This window comes from Rhineura floridana, chromosome 9 (assembly GCF_030035675.1).
Source record: "Rhineura floridana isolate rRhiFlo1 chromosome 9, rRhiFlo1.hap2, whole genome shotgun sequence".
Lineage (NCBI taxonomy): Eukaryota > Metazoa > Chordata > Lepidosauria > Squamata > Rhineuridae > Rhineura > Rhineura floridana.
In genome coordinates, this window is record NC_084488.1 from 48,184,474 (window position 1) to 48,206,183 (window position 21,710).

A 21,710-nucleotide genomic window follows, 5' to 3' on the forward strand; every position below is an offset into this window, starting at 1 on the left:
AACCATGGGCTCAGAATAAAGCCTTTTAAGTAGAGAGCTTATTCCAGTCTGTATCTGTGTTGAAATTGCTTTTTAATACATTTTAATAGCTTTTTTTTAAAAAAAATACGTTTTTAAAGACGTTTAGTTTTAATATATTTAAAAGTGTGTTTTTATGATGTTTTAGAGTGTTTTTAGTGCTTTTGTTTGCTGTCCTCTGCTACTACTGGCTAATAATAATAATAATAATAATAATAATAATAATAATAATGTGTTGCGCTGGCACCTACTGACTTAACTTAATCTACCATTTACAGCACTCGCTTTTACTGAACTATTATTTGAAAATGTATTTTTATGCCTTCTATTTGCCTTTTTAGGATCTTTCCACATTGACAAAGTGGCTAACAGAAAGAAATTCAATCACTTAGGGTGCAATCTAACTCATATTTACACTGGGCTGAGGGTGTTGGATATGGCAGACCCCTGGCTGAGGCAGCAGAGTTCCAGCTCCGTCAAGTGCTGGCAGAAGTCTCTCATCTGGCTCAGCTGTGAAGGAGCTGGGGCCCAGCCGGAGGTCCGCAGGGCAAGTCCAGCCTGACAGAAGCTGGTGGAAAACCCAGAAAAGGGCCAGTCCGGGGACATGTTGGAGGAGGGGACTTAAGCCACATCCAGCTCATGTTCGGAGCGGCCTCCGAGTCAGGGAAAAGTTCCGCTGGGAAAGAGGCCGGTCTAAGGCGAAATTTACTATGGAAGGCAATGGAGAGGGCCTGATCGCAGAAGCCTTTGCATCCCTCTGCAGCCCTGCAGGCATGGGATGGAAGACAGACATACAGGACCAGGGCACCTGTGCAGTATGTGTGTGGAACTGCTGGTAGCAGGCACACTATTGTGGATCGCTATTGCCTGGCTGGCAGCCTCACTGACTCCAGACAGCTATGGCTGATGCTGGGGAAGGGCCAGTTGGCCCCAGCACTCCCTTAGAGCAGTGCAGGTGGCATGAGTACAACTGGCATGCAGAGGAAAAATCCCTCCTGTACTAGCTACTGATGGCTGATGCGCGGACTGTGCTCTGCACCCAGGAACGGGGTGCAGCAGAGGAGTGGTTGTGCAACTGGTTTGTTGCCACCGCTGCCAAAAACAGCACTCTGGGTAAGGCAGTGTGTTCACCAGAGTCCTGCTGCAACCACTGGAACGACACCTTCTCCAAGATGTTGTTGTTTTTAATGTGCTCTAAATGCAGGCTCCATGGCTCTCCGGAGGTGGCGATGCTGATGCGGCAGCTGCCACAGGAAACATTGCTGCAAACCCTTCATGTTGTTCCCGTTCCAGCTTCCACAGCTCCCAATCTATGGGAGGCACCTGGCCCGTGCATGATACCCTTGCCGGGGCTTTCTGAACCCCATACCTTGCCCTCCTATCTGCCACCTTCTCCCCCGCGAGCCCTTCTGGGTGGGATCTGCCTGCCCAACTCATGGAGGAGATGCTGGAGCTGGTGCTGCCCCTGTTATAGCCATACCACTCCCTCCCCCCAGTCACAGCCAGGTGGCTCGCTCCGCCTGTTGGAGCTGCTGCCCATCCTCTGTTCCCTTCACCAGACGGTGATGGGAGGGATGCTCAGCCTGTCCTGAGCAACAGGGATCTGGAGCTTCCCTGCAAGCCCCTGCCCGTGATATCAGGGATGTTGAGGTGGGAGAGGGCATGGTGGTGGAGGAGGAAGAAGAGGATGAGGGGGAGGGGTTGCCTGATGAGTGGGGTGATGGGGAATGGGTGCCCGTGGAGGTCATTAGCCTGGATGATGTGGAGAGATTATGGCCAGGCGCCCTCACCCTACACAGCCGCTTCCATGCACAGGGGCCACACTGCGAGCTCATGTGGAGGATGGCTGCTGTGAGGCTGGGCACCTCTAGCAAGAAGCTGCCACCGCCTTGATGGATGCAATACATGCCATCCACAAGGGCATTGGGGAGGTGGCCACACAGCTCTGGGCAGTGATGGCATCTCTGTAGGGTATGCAGACCTCAGTGGGTGGAGGCGTGCCAGCTGCCATGGGCTAATCAGGCCCTCTACCAGAGCATGCAGCAGATGCAGAATGGCATAGCAGTGGTGACGGCAGAGGTGTCCCGCGATGACTGTCTTGCTGGAGGCTGCGCAGGGTGATGGAACTGGCCATGTCCAAAGACATGGGATGTGGGTGTGTGAAGGATGGCTGTGGGTGGGGGCAGTCAGGATCGCCCTGCCAAGGGTAATGAGGAGGAGGGAGTGGTGGTGGCATGGGGTGTCCATCCGTGGGGCTGCCCAGGCCTGGGACACCCGTGAGGATGTGCAATAGAATCTGTGTGGTGGGGGGCTTCCTCTTTGGCTGCTTTCTGTGCCAGGGCTGTGTTGATGTGTCTGTGCTTGGTGCCTTTCAATAGACATTCTTTTTGCATCTTCCCATGTGTGGTGTGTGCTCTTTGGGGTGACTCGTGGCAGCTTGTGTGGTGGGGTGCTGAGGGGGTGAATGCTGCAGATGTGATGTGTGTGTGTGTGTAGTGGTGGATTCCATGTGTAGTTATTTACCCAGTTGCATTGTGGCGCACTGCCTGTGCCTGTGTGCCATTGGTGAATAGTGGTCGTCACCTACACATGCGTGCTTGTTTAGCCGATCACGCTGTGTTGCTCTGCCTCTTTGTGCATGCGATTGGCAGTGAGGGTGTTGGGCATGCATGCTGTGTGTGTGTGTATGCCACTGTGCTCTGCTGCCAGGGTCTCTGCTGCTGTGGCTGCCACTCTATCGCCCGACTCCATGGTGTGTGCATGTATTCCACTGCTGCTGATCCCGGAGCACTCCTCAGGGACTCCATGTGGAGATTCAAGCTGTTTCTGGTGGGTATCAGCAGGCTGCCTAGGATGCATCCCCTGTGTTTTCCTGCGGGTGGCTGTTGCTGATGCCATGGCAATGGGCACTCTGCCGGGCCCCAGTTTTTTCTCTGCCATTCCAGCCGCAGACTCCTGTGCATGCTGCAGATGAGTGGATTAGCATTTTGTGGCTCTTACTCCCCCATAGGAGTATTTGGGAGTGAAAGCTCGTGCTTTCTGGTCCCAGCATGCAGCTGTTCTGGCTGAGCCAGTGTTCAGCCGGCCCGGAGGCTCCCGAACAGCAGTTGGATGCCACAGATCTTCCTGCTGGCTCCTCTTCCTCCAGCCTCCCTCCACTGGCTTCCCATGGGTTGGATTGCTCTGCCCCTGTTGATATACATGTAGTGTTGATAAAATACAATTAAGAGCTAAACAATAGCATTTATAACTGTTTCTGAAAATAACTACAAAAGAGAGAGAGAAGCATCTAAATGAGGAGTAATGTTTCTTAGAAACCATGACCACCAGCACCATCATCATCAGTATGTTATTTAGAAGAACTATTATTTTCTAAATCTGCCTGTGTTTTACAGTCAGAAAGTCTGTACATGTCCATGCATTTGAGGCCACTTTCCAAGCAGACACGTTTGAGCAATCATGGTCCAATAAATCCACCACAGCAATAGATTGGATAGAAGAGGAGCTGGCTGTCCCCTCAGGCTAACAGTGTCCCTGCTCCAAACCTGTTTTTCCCTCCTATGAATGATTCCACTGGTCCTTTCCAATAAGTTTCTTCCAAAATGCAGCATTTCCAGCCTGTCTGTCAGTTCATCTGACAGATACTATTCCTCCCCCAAGTCTTCCTGTGCCTCTCTATTGGCTCTCGGAATTTAAGAGGCACTTTTTATCCTATTACTATTTTCTCAATTATGACAACTTGTTTGATTATATCAGTTACAAATTCTTCAGGGAGCATGAAACCTCTGCTCAGGCATGTGCTAGCTAATTTCATAACAGTATTGGTTTCAGGTTTGAGGACATTGCTGTTTTTTAAAATCAATGTAAAAATACCATTATTCATATTCAGATCAATTCTCTTTTTAAAAAAATTACAGGCACAAATGACCATTCAGTCATGCCTAGGTAAAAAAAAACAAAATATGTGCATAAGTGGAGACCAAGTTTCTTGTTGCACTTCCTGTCCATGGTTCCTTGGCTTTTCTACACTGTAAACCCAATAACATGCCAATTTAAAAAAATCTTTACTCCAGCCTTGTAAATAACCACACAAAGTTACTAGCCTGAGAACATTCTACTGGCTTTCTGGAGGCTGGTAAAGGAAGAATGGAGAGCCAGTGGAAGTGTCAGTCCTTGGTATGGTTGGGCAGCTGCTAGGACCCCTCACAATTCCCACTGCTGATTCCTGCCCTGCCAACCCTTTTATTTTTTTTCCTGGTCTGAGCAGTACCTGCCAGTTGAGATAGCCACCACAATGCCCCATTATACTGTTACTCTGGGCATTGTGGGTAATTTAAGTTATGGGGCCCCAGCCATTCTGCTATGCTGCTGCTTGCCACCTATGCTAGGTAAGTCCAGTGGACCCACTGGGAGAAGAGGGAGGCCATCAGAGAGCATTTTGCTCTGGTTGCCCTTAGACCTAGGCCTAGACCTGCAGAGAGCTCCATCCCACCTATGGCAGCCACTTCATTTCATTTCTGTGCCAGCTACAGAGGAGGGAGCTTCCCTCCTCTGGCGGCCTGATTGCTTTCTATACTGAATGCAGAGAAGGGACAAAACGTTCTATTCCTCCTGTGCCAGCCTGCTCACTTGCCTGCATGGAATTCCATGTACAGTCACCGGCATCCTTCTCACCCATGGGCCATGGCTACCAGGCTCATGAATAAAATACAAGGCTGCATTACTATTTATTGCTGATCAGGTTGTAAGCTCCAACATTTTGAGTGATATGGCTATTCCTTTACAGCTTCTCCAAAACTTCAGGTGCAAGGATTAAGTGTAGCAAGTGAGAGAAATTACTCCTGGAGGACAGCAAGGAGACCACCTTTTTCATTTTCCTCCCCTTGCCTCACATGCACTGACAAATTTTGTTTCCTTCTCAGCATGTCTCAGATAAGCCTACACCTCTCTGCACCTACTCCTTTAGCATTTTTATCTGTCCTCTGATTATTGTGTGTCTAGGCTAGTAATCTTCTCTTTACTGACCTTCTGGCGGGCTATCCTTGTTTTCCCTCTTTAGTCAGCTCCTGGCATACCAGCTGAAAACATCTCTCATGTTTGCAGTCATACCCTTAATCATTGTACTTTCCTTTTACATCAAAGCCAGGCTTCTAGTTTTTACATTTTAGCTTGTCCTTTCTGCCCACTTTCCCTCTCATCCCACTTTATCCCCTCCAGCTCCACCAAAGTTCATCTCCAAAAGGCCTCTTTTGCCATATTCTCTCTGTCTTGCTCTGAAACTTCCAGTATGCTGCTGCCACCTATGCTTGAAAAGCATCTCTGTCTTTGTTCATGAAATTAGTTTCCTATTCACCATCAGATTCCTTAGCAAAACCTAGGCTGTGAACACAATAGCCACCTATAGCAAAGTGTTTCCATTGGCCACACCTGGAGGGACAAAGGGTTGATCTGCCGATCAGTTGTGAAATCTCTTTGAAGTGAATTTCATTAAAAAAAAATCACTTGAGCTGATCTCACCAGGTTTCACAGTAAAAAAGGGTGGGGGTTGATTAACGTTGTGTGCCCTGTTTTCATAAAAGAGAAGTAAAGATGCACTGGAACTGGCAGAACAATGAGTGTGTCTCTGCCCCTACTCTGTCTTCACCAAAGCTTTCCCCAGACCATCACAAATTTTGCTTTCTCTGCTCTTCTGTTGCCTCCAGTTCCTACCTTACCACCCCATAGCAATGGCTCTCCTCTTCAATCCTTGCTTTTGGTGAAGGACCATTTCTTCCTTGATCTTGGCTATGGATAAATAAATCTATAATACTAACTGGTAGTAACAACAGAGTTTAGACGTCCTGATATAATAATCCTCATCCAAATCTACAGTCTGGACATTTCCCCGCTTTTTTTTTACTCTGTAACAATTCTCAAAAATCCATCCTTGTAAAGGAGCTAAGCAAACAGCTCTGAAATGCAACTGCCATCTGATTCAGTAGTTGTCTTTATGGAACAGCTGCCAAGTCTCTTGACTCATAAAGTCAGATTGGGACATGCCTGGTTATAGTTTTTGGCAGGCACTATAAGGTTTTGTAAACATGTTTGTGGATATGCAAATCTACCTACTTGCTTTTTTAACAAAAAACATTTAATTAGTTTTAAAGATGCAAAAGGCATTCCATTCTGGGTCTGCGGGCATAAATATCGATTTGTTCAGCTTCAGGTCCACCCAGAGTGGATTTAAAGTGTTTTCACACAGCCTGAATCTAAATTCTCCCTCGAACGCTGTGGTCACATTTGTCTCTTACAGGAAAGCATTTCCACTGGCCACACTTGGAGGGGGAATGGGTCAATCTGCTGATCAGTTGCAAAATCTTTTTGAAGCATTTTTTTAAAAAAACACTCAAGCTGATCCTACCAGGTTTTACAGTAAAAAGGGGTGGGGTTTGTGCCCCCATTTTCATTACAGAGAAGTGGAGACGCACTAGAACCAGCAGAACAGTAAGTGTGCCTTTACCCTTATTCCTGATGGAGAGGTGGGGTCCACCAGGGCTGAGCTAGTTTCCAGAGTCTTGGAGGTACAAATATATGACTACAGAATCAATCTGAGTATCTTGCAGAAGAAAAATCTGGTTTTCCTTTCTGAAATTGTCCTGTTCTGTCACATTCTTGAGTTGTTGGAAAGCATAAGTGCAGCCCACCCTGAGCTACCCATGCAAAAAACCAGAAACCAAACCATTTTTCGTTGAGCATGATTGCTTGACAAGAGTGGATTATGAACTATATCTAACAAATAGGACTATTCCTATACTTTCTCAAGGCTTCCCTTCAGAAATACCCCATTAATGGCCCCTGGCTGAGAAGTTACGTGGTATTTCATGAAACACTATCTAATCATAAAAAAAACAGTTCCTGAGTCCTTTATTAGTGACTTCTTGAACCATCACCATCACATGGATATTACTTTGGGTGATAATAAATGATGTTAGTCATACACAGAGTAGTCCCATTGAAATCAATGGACTTAAATCATTTTCAATTTCTGATTATGAGCTACTTGTTTCCAGGCAACCTGTTTACTGGCACCTTTATCCTGATTTGTTTGTAGGGAGGTGAGATGACAGTGGCTATTTATTGAGCATTCATTCTGATATGTCTGCAAGGAGGTTAAATAACGCCGCCAGGCAAATGTTATTCCACACACTCTGGTGCATTTTCTTGTCACTTTCCTAATAGCAAAAAGTTAAATTTTGCGGGTGGGATGGGTTTGTTGTGCAAGAACTCCAAACCTACTTTAATTGTACAATCTGACTTTGCTGATATGTGACTGAATCCCACCCAAAAATAGCAATAGTTTCAAAGGATCCTTAGCTGGAATTCATCCTTTGAATCTTAGCTTTGTGTGAGAGTACTTTTATCTCTGTTCACACACTCTCAACACCATTCACAATTTCATAAGCAGCCACCATATGTCCTTTTAGTCGTCTTTTTTCAAAACTAAGAAACTCCAATTTCTTACACCTTTACCACATCCTGGAACAAAAGATTCTAAGCAATTTACAAGACAATCTAAACTATTCATTTTAAAAAAAATTAAAGATTTTTTTAAAATGTATTTTACAGTCTGTTTTTATGAAGTTTTAAAGTGTTTTTAGTACTTTTGTTTGCCACCCTGGGCTCCTGCTGGGAGGAAGGGCGGGATATAAATCAAATAATAAATAAATAAATAAATTTAAAATACCAGTAAAAAACAAACATTAAAAACAAGTCACATAAAAAATTAAAATATAAAATAAAACCAGTAATTTTAAAACACCTATACCTGCTAAAATCACATGTCAAAATTACATTCTTGGGTAGGCATGCTGGAACAAAAAAATTTCTAGCAGGTGCTGAAAACAATACGGTGACAGAGACGGCCTAATATCAATGGACAGGGAGTTCCAAAGTGACACTAAAAGATTGCAAATGCAGAACAAATAATGAAGATGGATCCACCCTGAGTCATTTTACATGTCTTTTTCTGTATCTTCTTCAGTTCTGCTACCTCATTTTTGACACTGGGCACATCAATTCTGTGAGTACATAATAGATAATGTAATTATGAAGCTTGCTGTCTTATTTTGTTCAATCCCTTTTCTAATACTTTCCAGTGTTGAATTTGCCTGTTGTGGCAAGTAGGAGCTTGCTTCACAGTTCAGTTTACCTGGCTATCCTCATTTCCTCTTTCTTCAGAAAACAGAGGAATTTGCATTGCATGAATTTTATCTGCCTGATGTTGTCCTGTCAGGAATCAAATAGGCTGACTGAAGAACTGTTTGCTTGGAGTTAAGCTCTTCTTCCTTGACAATAATGTTTTGCTTCTACCTTCAAAAATGCAAGCACAAAAAAAGAATCTTATGGCACTGTAAAGTCTAACATTTATTGTGGCATAAATGTTCATAGACTAAGGCTACAGTCAAGAGAGCCAAAGTGGCATAGCAGTTGGAGTGCTGGACTAGGATCTGGAGACCCGGGTTCAAATGCCCACTCAGCCATGAAGCTCATTGGATGACACTGGGCCAGTCACAGTTTCTCAGCCTAACCTACATCACAGGGTTGTTGTGAGAATAAAAATGGGGGGGGAGAAGAACTATGTATGCTACCTTGAGCTCCTTGGAGGAAAGGTGAGGTATAAATGTAAATAAATAAATAATTTCCAAACCCAATGGCTTATATTCAACTAAGTCTTGCTCAGAGGAGACCCACTGAAATTAATGAACCTGTTAGTCATGTCTACTTATTTCAATGGGTTTACTCTGAGTAGCATTGACTACCACCCACTGGAGAGTAAACTGAGTAAGCGTGCATAGGATCCCACTACATAGTCATTTTCTCAGACTGCATTAAATAATAGCCTCAGTTGGCACCTGGATTTAAACAGTGGAGTCAAAAATATCTATCTATCTATCTATCTATCTATCTATCTATCTATCTATCTATCTATCTATCTATCTATCTATCTATCTATCTATCTATCTATCTATCTATCTATCTATCTATCTATCAAGCACTCTGTACCCAAATGGTGTGCAGAAATAGAGTATAAAACATAATACAGATTAGAAAACAGTATTAAGACATAAAAATCAACAGTTATTAAAACCTGCAAAAATAAAATAGACTAATTTGGCAAGGATTGGGATAAAAGAACATTTTTTCCTATGAACTTTGAAAACTTAACCATGTTGGGGCTTGCTTCTCTTCTGAGGGAAGAGAATTCCAGGGAACTAGTGCCCCAGGGAAGTGTGGCACCAGCAGCAGATCTTCATCCACAGATCTAAGCGATGGGGTGGACTATAATGGCTTCTCAGATACCCTGGTCTATGCTAAGCTCAAATGTATACAAGATAAGTAAAATTATTGTTCACAGAGTCAGTAATTGGCAATAACAGAAGGAAGCATCGGCAGATGGATCTTCATACATCTGAGAGTGCAAGTAGAGATGGTATAGGAGATAATTTCTAGTCCCTCTGTTTTCCCCTGCAGGGCAAATAGCAGTGGGAGCAGGGGGTTAACTGGGAAAACAGCTTGAAGAGAAGGGTTACCCCCCCCAATCAGATTTGGGAGGAAGAGCACCAATATTATGAACTTTTTAAAAAAAGTTATAATCAGGGATCTCCTGTGTCACATCTAACTCGCACATTTAAAATGTGACAAGATTGGCTTTTTTATTTTTGTTGAAACAGGCTAACATGGCTACCCCTTGAGGATTGTTGTTGTTGTTGTTGTTATATGCTTTCAAGTCGATTGTGACTTATGGTGACCCTATGAATCTTTTTGGATATATTCGAAGGTGGTTTACCATTACCTTCCTCTAAGTGGATTAAGAAGATCTTTATTTTATTTTTGCAGTTCTGCTAGAATATTCACTTTTAGCAGGCGGTGGACTCAAGGAATAGTGCCTAGATATCTTAATGAAAAGAAATAATGACTTAAATCTGAGTATTTTTTGTTGTTGTAAGCATGTAAAGTCAGAGTTGGGGGGGGAAATGGTCTATCACAGCCAAAGGAGCTACAAGCCAAAACTCAGTCTTGTAGCAATTTACAGTAACATGAGCTTTTGTGAACTAAGGTCCAGTTCATAATTTGCATCTGATGAAATGACTCCAGGAAAGATTACGCTACAATAAATCTATTAGTCTTCAAGGTGCTACAAGCCTTTTTATCACCTTTGCTGCAACAGAATAACTGGGTTTTTTAAACAAAATTTTAATTTCAGTTTGAAGATTTATAATAATTTTAAACAAATAAAATCTGGATGGAGCTCTGCTGACTGTCACACTAGAGGACATCTGTGAAAACCTATTAAAGATGTCTTCTCTAGTAATTCACCTCTGTATGTTTGCATTGTTTTTATATATGGAATTGTTTTATGTATGGAACTGTTTTTAAATGTTTTCACAACTGTTTTATGGTTGTAACTTTTATTTATTTTATAGTTGTATATTTTATTGTGGTAAAGAGCAGGTAAGAAATATAATAAAATTAAAAAATGTGTGGCTTGTAAGAGAGGAAGGTGCTCTCTTAACCTCATTCATGATCCCACACTTTGTATCAGGGGTGAGGAACCTTTGGCCCTCCAGTGTTGGCCAATAACCAGGGATGATGTTAAGAAAAGAACTTGCTTGCTGCCAGAGGTGCAATTTGGTCACTGCTTGTTATTTCGTTCTATAGAGAATACACAAAACCAAATAGCTAAAGTCCCAGAGTTATATAATGTGCATCACAATATGGCATGGCCACTTTCATCACTTATCCCAAACAACCCCAGCAGAATGGAGGTTGTCAAGATTCTATAGCCTTGTTTGATACTGTCAAGCAGGTTTAAATGTATGTTAATGGTTCACACTGTGACAGTTCTGTCACCATGCCTTGCTTCTCAAATGGTTTTCTAATGCAGTGGTTTTCAAACCTAACTTCAGGCAATGCTTCCTATATTGAGTTCTTTGCTGAGACCTGACACATCTACCATGGAATCTCTATGCACTGCAGAGGCATGTTCAAAGGTGATTACTTAATTATCATAGGCCAGGCTGGTCCTCTGTTGCCCCAGATGAACTGAGTGCACTGCAGACTACATTCAGCACTCTCCTGCACCTTACTAGGTAATACTGATAGTGGTGGAACAAGTTGTTATTTAAGAAGCACCATTACCAATCTTATCATGAGGAACCTCTGGGGAACACAGTTTGAAAACCACTGTTCTAAAGGGATGTCTGCAGATGTGTTCTCAGTTTGGTCCTACAAAAGTGTGGCTTTTAAAAGTAAAACAGGTAAGATGGGATCCAAAAAATAAGGGGAATAGCTCCCTGCAGTGCTCATGTATAAAATATGTACTGGAGAGAGAAATCAGAAATAAAATCCTTCCAGATTCTAGCCCTAGTCACATGTTTATCCATGTGCATGGTGCTCTTGTATAGCAGGAGGAGTGGGGCTACACTTCTAGACCCCCTCCTGATGTTGCATCCCCATTGCTGTACCACCCCCGACCTCTGGGTTTTAAGCATGGAGGTTTGAAAAAGGAACCCTTTGCGTGAGCAGCTGCTTATGTGGCACTCACACAATCGGATGGTTGGCTCACATGGAGCTCCTATTTATGAGTAAATGCCCATGCAAAGACTTCTATTCAACACAAAAAAAGATTGATGATACAATGTCAGGTTGGGGCTAGAAGCATGGTCCCCTTTTTATAACTGCTGCATTGGTTGACAGTTCATTTCTGGACACAATTCAGAGTGCTCGTATTAGTATTTAAAAATGGCTTAGGCCCCAAATATCTGAAAGACTGCCTCCTTCCCTACAGGCCCTTTCAGGAGTTGAAATCAGTAGAGGGGATCCTCTTGATAGTTCCACTGCTTCCAGAAGTTCATGGGGTGGCATTCTCTGTGACAGCTCCTAAGTTGCAGAATCCCCTCCCTACAGAGGTACATCTGATGCCTTTATTATGTAGTTTCTGTCACATGCTGAAGATGTATCCTGCCCTTTGACATCTGAGATGTGTGTGTGTGTGTGTATGAGTGAGTTGAGTATATGAGTGAGTGTGAGTGTGTATGCAAAGAGGGAGAGGACTCACCCTATTATTTTGATTGTAATTTGTTTTAATATTGTATTTTTAAAAAATTGTTGTAACCTGCCCTGGGACCTTGTGGTGAAGGGTGGGTAAGAAATCAAATAATAATACATGTGAGTGGCCTTTGCATGAGAAAACTTGTGAACAGAGCTTCTGTCCTCTTCCTTTAGGGTCACTGTTACTGAGGTTTGGGAATAGGTAAATATTGAATTAACTAAAAGCTAGAGTCCAGCTCAAATCCTATGCATACTTTCCTGAGAGAAAGCCCCATTCAAGCCAGTTAGATTTACTTCTGAGCAAAGAATGTGCTATAACTGAAGATAAAGAAACCACACTGGCAGCTTGCTGGCTTTTGATAACAGTTCATGGTACTTGCATTTAATCTGTAATTCCGCACATAGCCTGGGTCCTGAATACATTCTTTCTTTACCTTTTCTTCCAAGGTGTGCTGCTTATGTTGTGCGCAGTCCCCACCCCTCCTGCGTTATCTTTCCAACAACCCTGGGTAGGTTGGGCTGAAAGATAGTGATCGCCCCAAGGTCATTCAGTGAGCTTCAAGATTGTCTGGGGATTTGAAAGTGAGGCTCTAATCAAATGTTTTAATTAATCCCTGCCCACATCCATTGAGGGTAGTTGTGAAGGCTCTGGCCCATCTTTGAAGGAAGCTTAGACAGCTGACAGCTGCTTTCCCAAGAGGAGTGCCAGTGTTACGGAACAGGCTCTCCTGTCAAACCTGCCACTGCAAGTATTTGGGAAGGTGTGCAAAGCTGTCCTCTTTCAACCTGATTTCCAGGATGTGACTTAATGCACTCGATTGTTCTCTTTTATCTACTTAATTGTTGTTTGAATCTATGTGATTTAATGTTGTGGGGCTGGCTTTAGATGTTAGTACTACTTTGTACTGATCGCTTTGTACAGCACTTTGATCTTTTGTTAAAAAAAAAGAAAGAAAAAAACCACACGCACAAAATAGGGGACAACCTTATTTATTTATTACAGCATTCATACTACTCCCCCACTTTCCATCTTGATCAAGGATTCAGGGCAGAAAGCCATAATGAAAAATATATTCACAAAATTTTCTCATAGCTAAAGAGCCATTAAAGAGCAGTAACACTGAACAAACTCAATCAAAATCAATAAGTGAAATAGTAACAGATGCCGTCAAGAAAAGATAAAAAGAGATAGAGGTTGCTCAAAACATTTCATATGTGCCCAGAACAAATACACTTCTAAACAATAGCATTTTGACCAGGTGTCAATTCTTATCTTGAATAGTTCTATCAAATTCAGTAGCTGTATGCCTGCCCTAGGCAAACATGTTTAATCCTATGGAAATGAGAACTATTCTTAAAATAAGGCTCTTGGGGCTGGTCAGAATTCTCTACACCACTTTCACAGATTTTCATGGGGGATGAGTAAAAGATCAGCACTTTTGGGTGGGAGTACTTACTTCAGTGAGGCGGCCAAGGGTTTCTTTCTTTCAACTGACAATAAAGCTAAGTTGTCATTTAGCTTTGTTTTAAGTAAGAAGAACTTAACTTGTCAGCTCGACTGCAACTCCTTTGAAAAGGTGGGCCATAGGGGCAGCCATTTTTCCCCCTCAGAAATGCCTCACAATGTTGCATCATTCCCATGGTACATTCTGACCCTCATTTTTAAAGGAATGGCAGCTGGACCAGTGCCAAGCATAGCTAAGCCACTGCTCAGACCAGGAGGTTAGCTTTGTTTTGAGTTAAAAGAAATGAAGGGGGGGAGGAAGCCCTTGGCCACCTTGTCGAATTATAAGTACCCCTGACCTGAAAGTGTTCCAACTTGCAACCACCCCCAAAGATTTGACAGTCTTTGGGAACAGTTTCCTCGCTAAATGTGCAAACAAAAAAACCTTGACTGAATATTTCTGCCCAGCATGAAATATTTTGTCGTTTTAAAATATTGCTTTTATTTCAAGTATTCTCATCACTTCAGTCAGGATCCAAGACGTGCTAGGCTCATTTCACTTCTTCTTCTTCTTCATTAGATTTATTAGTCACTTGATACCCGAAAGTCCCCAAGCAACTTATACAATGTTAAAACAAAAAAAAATAAAACACGCTATAAAAACATAATAAACAACAAAACAATAGCAATAGCACCCCCATGGAATATGATTTGGCAGCATATTAAAACAAAACATCTCAATCTATCAAATGCCTGAGAGAAAAGGTACGTATTTACCAAACGCCGAAAATATGCTAATGAAGGCGCCAAGTGGACCTCACTGGGGAGCATATTCCACAGATAAGCTGCCACAACTGAAAAGGCCTTCTGTCTTGTCACCACCCTCCAAGCCTCCCTCAGAGGGGGGACCTGGAGAAGGGCCTCAGAAAAAGATCTAAGGGTCAGGGTAGATTCATATTGGGAGAGGCGTTCTAGAAGATATTGGGCTGTAAAGAACTTTATAGGTCAAAAACAGCACTTTGAATTAGGGTCAGAAGCATACAAGCAGCCAGTGCAATCAGAACAGGATAGATGTTAAATGCTCTGTTCACCTTGAACCCATCAACAATCAGGTAGCTGCATTCCACACCAATTGAAGGTTCTGAACCATTTTCAAAGGCAACCCCACATAAAGCAAATTACAATAATCCAACCTTGCGGTTACCAGAGCATAGATTACTATAGCAAGGTTATCCCTGTTCTGATAGGGTTGGAGTGGGGCCACCATCATAAGCTGATGGAAGGCAGTCCGCACCACTGAGGCTACCTGTGCCTCAGCGATAGCAGTGGATCTAGGAGAACCCCCAAACTACGAACCTGCTCCTTCAGAGGAAGTGTGACTCCATCTAGAGCAGGCTGCACACCACTCAACCTATCAGAGGAACCACCCACCAACAGCATCTCAGTCTTGTCTGGATTGAGCTTCAGTTTACTGGCCCACATCCAGTCCAAGATCACAACCAAGCACTGATTCAGCACATCTACTGCCTCACCTGCAGAAGATGAAAAGGGGAAACAGGACTGTGTGTCATCAGCATACTAATGACAACGCACTCCAAAACTTCATATTACTCCATTCAGCAGTTTCGTGTAGATATGAAACAACATGGGGGACAGAACCAACCCCTGCTGGACTCCATCCTGAACAGCCCACTAAGCCAAGCAATGCTCCCCAAGAAGCACCTTCTGGAGCTGGCCATCCAAGTAAGAACGGAACCACCGTGACACAGTGCCCCCAATACCCAACTAGGACAGTCGCCCCAGAAGGTTACCATGACTGATGGTGTTAAAAGCCACTGAAAGATCAAGAAGGATAAACAGAGCCACACTCTGTTTCTCTCCTGACACAGGTCATCGTACAGAGTGACCAAGGCAGTTTGGTACCAAAACCAGGCCTGAATCCCAGTTAAATAGATCTAGAAAATCTGTCTCCTCCAAGAGTACCTAGATCTGGCTGGCAACCATCCTCTCAAGAACCTTGCCCAGAAAGGGGACATTTGCTACTGGTCTAAAATTATTAGGATCTTCTGGGCTTCTTCAGGAGTGGTCCTCCTACTGTCTCTGGTGGATGATATGAGGAGGGCATTAGACAGGGGAGAATTCACCTTTCTTGTCCTCCTGGATCTCTCAGCGGCTTTTGATACCGTCGACCACAGTATCCTGTTAGATCGCCTGGAAGGATTGGGAATAGGAGGCACTGTTTTACAGTGGTTCCGTTCCTTTCTCTCTGACAGGCATCAACAGGTAGCATTGGGGGATGAGGTTTCAGACCCTTGGCCTCTCAACTGTGGAGTGCCACAGGGTTCTATCCTCTCCCCCATGCTATTCAACATCTATGTAAAGCCGCTGGGGGCTATCATCAGGATATTTGGGCTGCAGTGTCACCAATATGCGGATGACACTCAGCTCTATCTCTCATTTAAGTCCTCACCAGAGTTAGCTGTGGATACCATGTCCAAGTGCCTGGACTCCGTAAGTGAATGGATGGGAAGGAATAGGCTGAAACTGAACCCCGACAAGACTGAGGTGTTGCTTGTGGGGGACAAGAGAAGGTTGGGAGATATAGACCTGGTATTTAATGGGGTAAAATTGCCCCTGAAAGACCAAGTCCGCAGCCTTGGGGTCATTCTTGACTCCCAGCTATCCATGGAGGCTCAGGTTTCAGCAGTGAGCCGGATGGCTTGGTATCAACTTCATCTGATATGGAGGCTGCAACCCTACCTTCCTGCCCATCTGCTCCCACGGGTGATACATGCTCTGGTCTCCTCCCGCTTAGACTACTGTAATGCGCTCTACGTGGGGTTACCCTTGAAAACGGTCCGGAAATTACAACTGATACAGAATGCGGCAGCACATTTGATTAAGAACAGCCGTCACCATGATCACATCACTCCGGTGTTAGTAGATCTACACTGGCTACCAGTTGTCTACCGGGCCCAATTCAAGGTGTTGGTGTTGACCTTTAAAGCCCTATACGGTTTCGGCCCAGTTTATCTAAAGGAGCGCCTCCAGCATCACCAATTATGCCACCTGACAAGATCAGCCACACAAGACCTTCTCTCGGTCCCACCAGTTAAAACAGCTAGGCTGGTGCGGACCAGAGAGAGGACATTTTCAATTGTGGCCCCCACCCTCTGGAATTCCCTTCCTTTCGATCTTCATCATGCCCCCTCCTTGATAGGTTTCCGCCGGGTCTTGAAGACCTGGCTGTTCAGGCAGGCCTATGGGATTTCGGGGATGGGTTAGCTTTTACTGCTGTTTAGTTTAATTATTGAATGTGGTCTTTGGTTTTATATTGTATTTTATTGTGCTAGTGTACATCGCCTAGAGTGACCGTTAATTCGGCCAGATAGGCGACTCACAAATAAAATTTTATTATTATTATTATTATTTTTTCTCTAATAGACGAATCACAGTATGAGCCAGTATGGTGCGCAGTGGTTACAGTGTTGGACTAGGACTTGGAAAATGAGGATTCAAATCCCCACTTGGCCATGAAACTCACTAGATGACCTTGAGGCAGTCACTATCTCTCAGCCTAACTGACCTCACAGGGTTGTTCTGAGATGAAATAGAGTGAGGAGAACCATATCTGTTGCCTTTAGGTCCTTGGAGGAATGATGGAATATAAATAGAGTAAATAAATAAAAATATTCTGCAGAAAATAAATGTTTAAAAACTGCAATCTAGGTACATACTTATCCTCCGGTTTTACAAAATCCAATGCCAGATGGACTTTTGCAGTGAACATCAGAACAGCTGGTGAAGAAGATGGTGCAGGAGCCATTTTAAGGAGAACCCTATGCATATATTTTAAGAGTACTGATGTCATAGCTAGGGAACAGTCTGTTAATGCTGCTTTCCACTCTTTAACCCATCTTTAATCATGCATTGCTATCCTCCAAATAGCCCGAAGGATAACCATGATCATAGAATCATAGAATAGTAGAGCTGGAAGGGGCCTATAAAGCCATCAAGTCCAACCCCCTGCTCAATGCAGTAATCCAAATCAAAGCATTCCCAACAGATGGCTGTCCAAGCTGCCTCTTGAATGCCTCCAGTGTTGAAGAACCCACTACCTCTCTAGGTAATTGGTTCCATTGTTGTATGGCTCTAGTTTTTCCTGATGTTCAGTCGAAATCTGGCTTCCTGCAACTTGAGCCCATTATTATGTGTCCTGCACTCTGGGACTATCAAGAAGAAATCCCAACCCTCCTCTATGTGGCAACCTTTCATGTACTTGAAGAGTGCTATCATATCTCCCCTCAGTCTTATCTTCTCCAGGCTAAACATGCCCAGTTCTTTCAGTCTCTCCTCTTAGGGCTTTCTTACCAGTCCTAATCATCCTTGTTGCCCTCCTCTGAACCTGTTCCAGTTTGTCTGCATCCTTCTTGAAGTGTGGAGACCAGAACTGGATGCAGTACTCAAGATGAGGCCTAACCAGTGCCGAATAGAGGGGAACTAATACTTCACACAATTTGGAAACTATACTTCTGTTAATGCAGCCTAAAATAGAATTTGCCTTTTTTGCAGCCACATCACACTGTTGGCTCATATTCACCTTGTGATCAACGACAATTCCAAGATCCTTCTCACATATTGTATTGCTGAGCCAAGTATCCCCGATCTTATAACTGTGTATTGGGTTTCTTTTACCTAGGTGTAGAACTTTGCATTTATCCCTGTTGAATTTCATTCTGTTGTTTTCAGCCCAATGCTCCAGCCTATCAAGGTCCCTTTGAATTTTGTTTCTGTCTTCCACGGTATTAGCTGTGCCCCTCAATTTTGTATCATCTGCAAATTTGATCAGCATGCTCTGTGCCTCCTCATCCAAGTCGTTAATAAAAATGTTGAAGAGCACTGCACCCAGGACCGAGTCCTGTGGTACCCCACTCATTACTTCCATCCAGTTTGAGAAGGAACCATTGATAAGCACTCTTTGAGTATCCATCTGATAGTTGTTCCACCTAGCCCACATTTAGCTAGCTTGTTAATCAGAATATCATGGGGCACTTTGTCAAAAGCTTTGCTGAAGTCGAGATATATTATGTCCACAACATTCCCACAGTCTACAAGGGAGGTTACCCAATAAAAAAATGAGATAAGATTAGTTTGGCAGGATTTGTTCTTCATAAATCCATGTTGGCTCCTAGTAATCACTGCATTGTTTTCAAGGTGCTTACAGACTGATTGCTTTGTAATGTGCTCCAGAGTTTTTCCAGGGACTGATGTTAGGCTGACTGGTCTGTAGTTCCCTGGTTCCTCCTTTTTGCCCTTGTTGAAGATAGGGACAAAATTAAACATTAGGGTCGTGTTTATTACCTATTTTTTCTCTCTGTTGGAGCAAGTGACTCATCTCTTGGCTTTTGTGAGGCTCCTGAATCTAAGCCACTCTCACACTGACTCCTACTATTATTTAAAAGCACTTTTATAAAATATATTGTCCAACATTACTAATGCTATAGAATGTAGTCCAATTTTTGCCATTCAGAATATATCCTTCTATAAACAATGCCTTATCAGTAGCTCCCTGCAGCTCTGGCATGTGAGCCACCATTGACTACAGAAAACCAAATTCTCCAAAAAGATTGAAGAACAGCATGTGAGCAGCCCATTGACTCATTTACTGAAGGCCCAGAGCTGATAACATGATCCTAGGCATAAAGAGAAACATGCCCCTGAGGCACATGCCTCACCAAAGTGGTTAACTGCTAACCTAAGGAGTGGCCAACCCTTCCTCCCATCTGATTGTTGGAGACCTGTATTGACTACAGCTAAGGATATAAAAAGGGGGCAAAGGAGGGGAGGGAGTCATAGAGAGGAGAAGTGGAAGGAGTGTGGATGGGGGGGCAGGGTAAGGAAATAGAACAAGCTCTGAACATTTGCCTTGCCACATCACACTGCCCTGTAGGCTTGGCTTATCTGTCCATGAGAACAGTGAAGCAACTGTAAGGCAGCTTGATGATGGATGGACTGGAAAGCTGAGAAACGTAACCCTGTAAGAGAAAACAGAGATTAAATTTACTTACCTGTAACACATTTTCTGGTCTCCATCTTATTCCTTGTGCTAATCTCATCTGAGGAAGATGGCATCATGGCAGGGTTCCCTGCTTGCACCAGAGGAACTTTGCATCCAACATCAGGATGGCATGGGCTTCATGCATGAGGTGGGCAGCTGCCACCAGCTGGCTCTGCCTTGGCTTAATGCATGAGGCTCCCTTCTTCCACTTCCCTGGCCAATCAGGCTATAGCTGGGGACAAGGGTGTAACTTGACCTGGATCAAGTTGGCTTTGGTTTACTCATAGCCTTTTTCAGGGTTGGGCAACCTGTGGCCCTCCAGACGTTGTTGGACTCCAACTCCCATCAGCCCTAGCCAGTATTGCCAATGGTCAAGTATCATGGGAGCTGTAATTGAGTACAACTCTTATCAACCCCAACCAGCTCAGCCAATGGCCAAGGATGATGGGAGTTGTAGTCCAACAACACCTGGGGACCCAAGGTTGAAGAACACTGATCTAGAGAGTCACTGGCTCCCAGTTCATGGTCTATTTAAAGGCAGGCCAAACCAGGACCTAGCCAATGTCAATTCCTACCCATCTACCTAGCTTTTCCCTATATTTCCATTATTGCTGTTTTCCTTTCTTGACCTGTGCTACACATTGCTAAAGATTTGTTATGTACTGGTTGATGGGGCTGGTAAGGAATTTTATCTGCATTCTCTGTAAGTACCTATACTTCTTGCCCAAAGAGATTTATTGCTTGCATATTAGCTTGTTACTACAGTTGAACTTTGGCACTAGGACATCAGGCAGCATCCACGAGCATTGAGGCAGCAAGGGCTCCTTGCTGATTCATACAAGAGGACTCATAAATATGGGGCATGTGCAAATCCATTTCAGGATCTGGTTCCATTGCAGCATCACAAGCGTGAGGGCAAGAATCACAGGGATGACTTTTGTGGTTGGTGGCCACATCCTCCCACCTTCTAACATTCATCCAGCAGACAGGCTGGGCCACACCATTCTGACAGCCTACAAATTATCAGAAATAGGATCCTTGCCTAGATGCCATGCCTGCTATAAGGTGAACCCAATAAGTTGTCGCCTGCTTTTTCCCATTTCTTTCTGCTGTGTTATTTCTTTCCTGTCCAGTTCCTCATGTAGTGGAATACATAGACAACAGCACTCATCACAATGTATTTTGACACTAGAATTTTGTTTTTGTCAAGATACTATCTAAAACAGCAGTAGCCAACATAGCGCTGTCCAGATGTTGGACTATACCTCCCATCAGCCCCAGCCAGCACTGCCAACGATCAGGGCTGATGGGAGTTGTAGTCTAACAACTGAAGGGCACCATGTTGGCTATCCCTTGTCTAACAGATGTTAGAAGAACAAGGACTATCTCTACTGTGCTTTAAAATAGACCCAAATATAATTTTCAACTAGTATGGGCCTTCTGCAAAGAGGACAGGCACTCAGGTCAGTGCCAATTAGCTAAAACAGGGACATGTTTTGGCGGGGTGGGTAGAGATATGCACAAATTACTCAGAGAATGGGACACTGTTTGGTGCTGAAGTAACAAATATTCTGCAAAGAAAATAGGCTGGCATCCATCCTGTCAAGGAAATGAAAAGAAACAGAGAGTCTGCCTGCTTGCCTACTGAAAGCCTGATAGTATCTCAGGCTTTAACTAACTTTATTTTTTAAAATATCACACAATGAAAACTTGACCTTTCTGAAAAATTCAAGTGCAGCCCTGAACACTGAAGCCACAATATCAAAAATACCACAAAATCAATCAATCAATCAATACTGTTTTGGGATATAACACGGGGATGTGCTGTAGCACTCTTGGTGGGCAACTGGGCCTACACAGTAAGTGTCAGGGACAGAGGAGTAGAAAAGACAAAAAACAGAAAGCTGCTGCATATGAAGGTGGTAAGAAAGGACAGCTGTTGGAGACAAGCAGTATTCCATTGGTGACCCACTTCCTCCTTAAAGCATTCTAGAACCACTGGCTTAGACCAGGGATGGGGAACCTGTGGCTCCCCTGATGTGGTTGAACTAGGGCTGGTGGAAACTGGAATCCAACAACATCTCAATATACTTCATTGTC